This window comes from Phyllostomus discolor, chromosome X (assembly GCF_004126475.2).
Source record: "Phyllostomus discolor isolate MPI-MPIP mPhyDis1 chromosome X, mPhyDis1.pri.v3, whole genome shotgun sequence".
Lineage (NCBI taxonomy): Eukaryota > Metazoa > Chordata > Mammalia > Chiroptera > Phyllostomidae > Phyllostomus > Phyllostomus discolor.
Window position 1 is genome coordinate 30,017,231 of NC_050198.1, and position 7,884 is coordinate 30,025,114.

At 36.8% G+C, this 7,884-nt stretch overlaps 1 pseudogene; it reads left to right on the forward strand.

The window, feature by feature from the left end:
* The first annotated feature begins 538 nt into the window (after nt 1–538).
* On the forward strand, nt 539–1,328 carry LOC114505371 (annotated as a pseudogene).
* Nucleotides 1,329–7,884: the final 6,556 nt, after the last annotated feature.

Consider the following 7,884-nt stretch of genomic DNA (forward strand, 5'->3'; position numbering starts at 1 on the left):
TCTCTCTAATTCAACACTTTCACCTCCCAAAAAGTTGTGAACTTGCCTCAGGAAACTTGTTTCCCGTTTTGTGTGCAGTCATTGCTTAATGAATATTCATGTATTCACCAAAAAGTATGATTTAATTCTTTGTGGGGACAGAGTTGTTGGGCTCTGAGGAAAGAGGGAACAGAGAAGCCCATAATAGTGGCCTTTAACTCCTGGCCATAATGAAACTATGTAAGTTGGGTTAATGAGTTTATGTATCACTTAAAATAATCACAACTTTATTTATTCTGGAATATTGTACACTAGTATTCATTAGGAAGCCAATGAACCCAGCCAGATGGCTGCTTGTGAACAAAGTGATGTTGAAGACACAGCAGAAGCTGGAAAACAAAGGAAGAGATGGGTCCAAAAATGGACACACTGGTGTGCCCCATGTGGTATTTCATACAGGATTCATCCATTGACCCCACTCTCAATTATTTCTTATGTTTATTGTTGCAAATTTGTAAATGGGAGAAATGAAATACCTTTTGGCTCTCTGAGTAACACCATGGCAGTCGGCAAGAACAAGTACATTAGAAAAGCAGCAAAAGATGAGCCAGGAACAAAGTAGTTAATTCATTCTCTAAGAAAGATTGGTATGATGTGAAAGCACCAGCTGTGCTCAATATAAGAAATATTGGAAACACACTAGTCTTGAGAACTCAAGGGACCAAAATTACATCTCATGGTCTCAAGGGTCATTTTTTGAAGTGAACCTAGCTGATCTGCAGAATGATGAAGTTGCATTTAGAAAATTTGAGCTAATTACTAAGGGTGTTAAAAATGCATTAACTAATTTTCATGGCATGAATATTACCCATGACAAAATGTGTTCCATGGTCAAAAACTGGCAGACCATGATTGAAGCTCATCTTGATGTCAAGACTACTGGGGGTTATTTGCTTTATCAATTCCATGTTGATTTTACTAAAAAACGCAGCAATCAGATTCACAAGACCTCTATGCTCAACATCAACAGGTCCACTAAATCTGGAAGAAGATGATGGAAATCATGACCCAAGAGGTACAGACAAATGACTTGAAATAAGTGGTCAATAAATTGATTCCAGATAGTATTGGAAAAGACATAGACAAAGCTTCCAAATTTATTGATTTGCTCTATGATGTACTTGTTAGAAAAGTCAAAATGCTAAAGAAACCTAAGTTTGAACTGGGAAAACTCATGGGGCTTCCTGGTGAAGGCAGCAGTTCCGGAAAAGCTACTGGTGATGAGGCAGATGTTAAAGTTGAATAAGCTGGTAGATATGAGTCTCTAGTCCAAGACTATGTTTAAAATTCAGACATTTAATGGAGACAAATAAAAATCCTATTTGTGAAAAAAAGGAAAAGTACACTAGATAAAATGCACCCTCTCAATATTGTCATCCCAATGGTACTCCTCTAATATAACCACTGCTTCCATATTGGCTTGTATTCTTCCAGTCTTTTTAAATTTTTCATATTTATTTATTTTAAAAATTATGCCATAATTCATATAACATAAAATTAACCTTCTTAACCATTTTAAGTGTACAGTAATGTTAGATGCATTCACATTATTGTGCAATTTCCACAACTCTTTTTATCTTTCAAAACTGAAGCTCTATATTTATTAAACAACTCCTTATTCCCTTCCCACCCCACCCTGGCAACTACCTTATCAGCTACTTCTTTCCTCAACTCTAAAATAGGGATTGTTATTAGGGCTAAATGTGATAATGTGTGCAAATTTCTTGGTATAGTGCTTGATACACAGCAAGTGCTCAACAAATGTTAGATATTATTATTTATTATTCTGTCATGTGATTTTTTAAAGTTTTATTTTTTAAAGATTTATTTATTTATTTTTAGAGAGGGAAGGGAGGGAGAAAGAGAGAGAGAGAGAAACATCAATGTGCAGTTGCTGGGGGTCATGGCCTGCAACCCAGGCATGTGCCCTGGCTGGGAATGGAACCTGCGATGCTTTGGTTCACAGCCCAAGCTCAATCCATTGAGCTACTCCAGCCAGGGCTTAAAGTTTTATTTTTTAAGATTCTATTATTTTTTTATTTTTAGAGAGAGGGGAAAGGAGTGAGAAAGAGAGGGAGAGGATCATCAATGTGTGGTTGCCTCTCACATGCCCCCAACTGAGGACCTGGCCCACAACCTAGGCATGTGCCCTGACTGGAAATTGAAGCAGCCACCCCTTGGTTTGCAGGCTGGCACTCAATCCACTGAATCACATCAGCCAGGGCTGTCTTATGATTTTTTTAAACACCATGAATCAACTTGGGTCAAATTTGGTTTACATAAGCTCAAATAGAGCTTATAATTAGAGAAAAATAAGCAAAAATATGCAGTTAACAATAGAGCATACGTGAAAGAGGAAAAAGGATGGATACTTTTATCTCAGAGATAGGGAGTTTGGATAAGGATCCTGATCAACCCTGACTTAATTGGCATCTGTGTATGAACCTCACTTTCCTTCTGGTACCTGTGGACAAACGGCTCACAAGACTTGAGTTATTTTCCATTTATTCTAGTGCAGAGGTGGCACATAGCAGTGAGCTTTTGTTTAGCTTAATGTAAAATGTGTTATTAAAAATGTGAATTCTCAACATTTATTAACCAGAATATTTCTCATAAAATAAGAACAAACTGACAGTAACCAGAGAGAAGGTGGGAAGGGATACTGGGGGAAAAGGGGAAGTACCATCAAAGGACATGTATAAAGGAGCCATGGACAAAGCCAAAGGGGGGGTAGGATCAAGGGTGGGAGGTGGGGATGGGTGGGGTGGGAGGGAGTAGTGGGAGGGAAATGAAGACAACTGTACTTGAACAATAATAGAAAAAAGATTTAAAAATCTATAGTTAAGGTTTCCTTTACTTGCTAAAAAGTATTCCTCATTCTGTTGGCGCAACAATTGGCAGGAGCTATGTAGATAGCTATAACTCAGCCCACATCACTCAATTATGCTACTACGCAATCTCTGAGAAAGATGACCTGTGACATTAATTGGGCAATTTATTTTTCTCATATCACCAAACAAACTCATATCCCAAGTATAAGATCACCATCAATTCCATGATATGTAGTATTCTTTTCTATCTTTGCTAGGAAACTTGATATCCAGGATATATATAGTGTTCTCCTAAGTTAGCACTTTCAAGAACAGCAAAAAGTTTGAAATTTTACATTATTTGTAAGTTAACATGTTAGCTTAGCACAGTTTCATGGATGCTTACTGAAGATATGAGACTCCTAGGTCAGAGACAAAGGACGATTTCTTCCTCACAGCAATAGCAGTAGCCAGAATACCAGCTTTTGAACTGGTTCCCTAAGTTTCAATTCTCATAAAACAACACCAAGAGGATCAGATGACACACATATGTGAGTTACATTACAGGAGAGGGATTCTGAGCTTAGAGAACTTGATCTTTTGTTTTGTATTTATTGATTAGAGAGAAAGAGAGAGAGAGAGAGGGAGGGAGAGATCGATTTGTTGTTCCACCTATTTATGCAATCATTGGTTGATTCTTGTATGTGCCCTGACTGGGGATCAAATCTGTAAGCTTGGCATGGGACAATGCTCTAACCAACTGAACTACCCAGCCAGGGCAGGAACTTGATGTTTTATAATGATTAGTAAGTATGATTGACCTTTGCTCTAGAGGGAGAAATTAACTTTTTCATTATGAGATAGTAAACAAACCTGCCCTTTACTCTGGATGGAAACATTGTATCTAATTCTAAGGCTGTTTCTATACAAAGATCTTTGAAAAGTTAGTCTGGAACAAAAGCAGTCAGTATATCTGCTTATAAGATGTGTACAAAAGAGCTATGGAGAACATGTACCCAGCAACACCTGTCCTGTCAACCTTGCCTTCACTTTAGAACAAGTTCTCCTTCACCCAAGAAGGGAACATTATATATGAGGTATACCAGATTTCATGTGTTCATTTAGCAACTATTTATTGCAGGCTGATAAATATGTTCTGGGCCCTAGAAATACAAACTTGAAAAAGACCCATTCTTCCCTCTCAAGGCTCTGTGAGCTAGGCAAGTAAATTACCAATTACAGTACAGTGTAACAAATGCAATCTGTGTGATAAGGAGAAGTAGTTAGCCTGAGAATGTCAAGGAGAGAGGGATGGCTTCCAGCAAGAGGGCTCACTACTGCAGGACCCTGAAAGAGGAGTAAGAGTAAGGGGGAATGAGAAGTGGGGAAGACCAGCCCAAGGTGTCAGGCAGAGAGTGGGTAAGTAATACAAATAATCAAGGAGAAAGGGTAAGGTCATAAATTAGTAGATCATGATCACAAATTTGAACACTCAAGGGCAATATGAGAACAATCCCAGAGACAGAGAAGCCAGTTAAGAGGCTTTGGCAAGAGTCTATCCATGGAATGGTTCTGTCTTAAAATAATAAACTGGCAATGGAGATCAAAGACACAGCTGAATGATATCAAGGAGGTAGGATTGATCAGATTTGGTGGTGAACTGAATGAGGCTGTGAGGATAATCTAAAATTGTGCCAAGTTTTTGGTTTGGACAGCTGGATGACTGGTGATGGTATTAACTGAGATAGGAAACAGAAGAGGAGGAACAAATTCTGTGTGAATATAAAGAGTTCAAATTTGGACACTCTGAGTATAAGGTGCCCATAGTCCAAGCAGAGATATTCAGTAAGTAGACATATATGCCATATAAATCTAAAATATTATTTTTAATTGCTAGTATTATATTAATGCTTTTTATAATTAAAATTAATGATTTAACATATAATGTTATATGCAAATCAATAATAATCAGACAAATATTGTATTATAGGAAGCATATTTTTCTCCATTTATAAGTAATGGAGAAAAACCCAGCTAAAAATGGTGTGGGCATACATTAAACAGGCAATTCACAGGCCTGAATAAAAACCCAGGGTACTTATTGCACTCTCATCATACTCAAATAAATCTTTTAAGGCAAGAAAATAACACTTCATATTAAGTCAAGGTGTCATTTTCACTGTAATTGCAACTGATATATTGCTAATGCACCATTTGACAATTTTTGATCTTAAAAATTTCCAGTAGTTCACTATATCTCAATTCATGGTTACTAGAGCTTTTGTGCATGTGCATGTAGTATACTTTTTCAAATTTTGCATTTACCATGCAAAAGCCATGATGAAATAACTAATTTTGCCTGTGATGTTGTCATTACATTATTGCCAGAATGAAATAAAATTCCAAATTCTTAGTGAACTGAATAAATTTTAATTTCTATGGTGATCTTGTAAAAATTAAACATTCCCCATTAAATATTGTATATTCATTTAATTATCTAAACCAATGAAGTATTTTCTAATAAATCCTACAGCATATATTTGTCAAAATCAGTGAAAATAGAAATGAATATGGCCAGGCATAAAAAGATATCAATTGTTCCTTCACCCATCACTAATGCTTCCAATCTGTTAAATCATAGTTGCTTTTTTCTGGGCCATGCTATGGTTCATATTTCTCACAAACACATCATGGAAGCATTGACCAGGAGTGAACTTCTTTCTACCCATCACTATTCTGTTCTATCTTAATTATAGCAACTTAGTTACTGGGGAAGGAACACTATTGTCTGGCTGAAATAGCAAGACAAATAATTCAAATTTGTCAAATGCAAGTTGTAGTTAAGTCAGACAACCACTGTCTTAGCCTTTTTATTTATATGGCTTTTATTTTCTCTAAATTTCAGCTGAAGTGGGATATGTCTGCATTATTTCCACTACAAGCTTTTTTTTAAAAAGCACCACTACAGGAATATTTTGAAATACAGAAATATTTGTTTCCAGGCTGACATTATAGATGGCAGATTCTTCTCCTCCTGAAGAATGTATTTCAGACAACTGTCTACCTGTCATCTATATTTCTTTAAATTTTTTCTTCTCCATTTTCTCTTAAAACATAAAAATAGTTGACTGGTTCCTAGTAAATTAAAATGTGGTTTTGGAATGCAGTGTAATTGAAGAAAAGGGGAGGGAAATGGTCTATTTTCCTGTGCATGTTACTGAGCAATCAAGGATCGTTGGCTGAAACTGGTTTTCATTTCAGAACCAATCAACCATTACATTCTTCGACTTTTCTGTGTCTCCATACTGAAGTTGAATGATTCTATGAAGGTGAGCATTTGGATATCCGGTCTGTTTTGCTGTTTCAGTTGAAGCCAGCAAAATTCTAGGGATCATTCCATACAGCACCTGTCAGGGTTAAGGTAAAGCTTTCCCATGAAAACTGCTGGTGTCCCTTTTATGCATGGAAAATTTGGCTCTTGACAGGCCCCCAGATTACAGAAGTTTAGCTGTTATTATTCTTCTGGTTTCATTTGAGAGCAGCTTAAGTCTGGGGGTACTCCAGAATCTTTATGGCTTGAATTAAATAAGTAGGGGTTATTAGCAGAGATTCCAAGAATACATCATAAAAACAAAAGAAAATGGAGAACAGCAGAGCAGAATTTGGAGATTATGTCCTCATGCAGTCTTGAGGTTCAATGCAGAATGCTAAACTGTACTTCTGGAATGACAGAGTGGAGGGAGGCAAAGGAGAAAAATTGGGACAACTATAATAGAATAAACAATAAAAAAGTGTACTTCTAAGAAAGATTAAGTCATACATAATTTAAGATATTTTCCTCTATGTGGTAGTATAATATATGCATGTATAGTGGGGGAGGAGATTAGCAATCTCATAATTTTCCTCCTTTCTCTACTTATCCATTGCTGAGGATTCCTTACTACTGTGGTACCTTCATCTCCATGAGGGGTGCCACTCCTTCACTTTATTTCTGTATCCTGGCACCAATAGGGTCTAGCAGAAACCCTCTACTCCATGCTAGGTGACCTGTACAGAAGGTAAGTATTGTGGGAATTCAAAAGATAATGATTGCTGAGCAGAACTAGGTTGATTGAAAAGCTGGAACCCTGGAACTAGTACTAGATGGACTTTAAAGTCAGATTCCCTGGGTTTGAATCTCACCTTTGTCACTCTGTTAACTATGACATGTAGAGCAAATTATTGACTTCTTTATACCTCAGTTTCTTCATCTGCAAATTGGGGCTGATAAGAGAACCTATCAAATAGGTTTGTAATGGAAATTAAATAGGTTCATATTTATAAAGCATTTGGTGCTTGACACATAGTTAGTGCTATCCTAATGTTAGTTAAATAATAAATCTCCTAAATGCAACAGTGTTAAGTTTCCAGGATGAAACTCTTTTTTAAAAAGATTATTTATTTATTTATTTATCTATTTATTTATTTATTTTCAGAGAGAGGGGAAGGGAGGAAGAAAGAGAGGGATAGAAAAGTGGATGTGAGAGAGAAACATCTCAAACGCTCCTAACTGGGGACCTGGTCTACAACTCAGGAATGTGCCCCAACTGGGAATCACAGGCCTCTGCTCAATCCTCCGAGCCACATCATCCAGGGCTCAGGATGGAACTCTTGACATGTGATATAGTTGTACACAGAATGAACACATTTTTATGCTAGTTTCAAGTCTCATGTCAGCAAATGTAATCATTTTATGGAGTTAGAAGATTGTGAAGAAGCCCCCAGAAAAGATGGCACAAAGGTGTAACCAGAAAAGAAAGTCATAATAGAGGTAAATAAGTGAGGCTACTATATATTCCAAAATCCGCACTGACTATCATAGTAGCCAATAGTCACATGTGCTTATATAAATTCTTTTTAAATGTTTTTTTAAGATTTTATTTATTCATTTTTAGAGAGGAAAGGGAGGGAGAAAGAGAGAGAGAGAGAAACATCAATGTGTGGTTGCTGGGGGTCATGGCCTGCAACACAGGCATGTACCCTGACTGGGAATTGA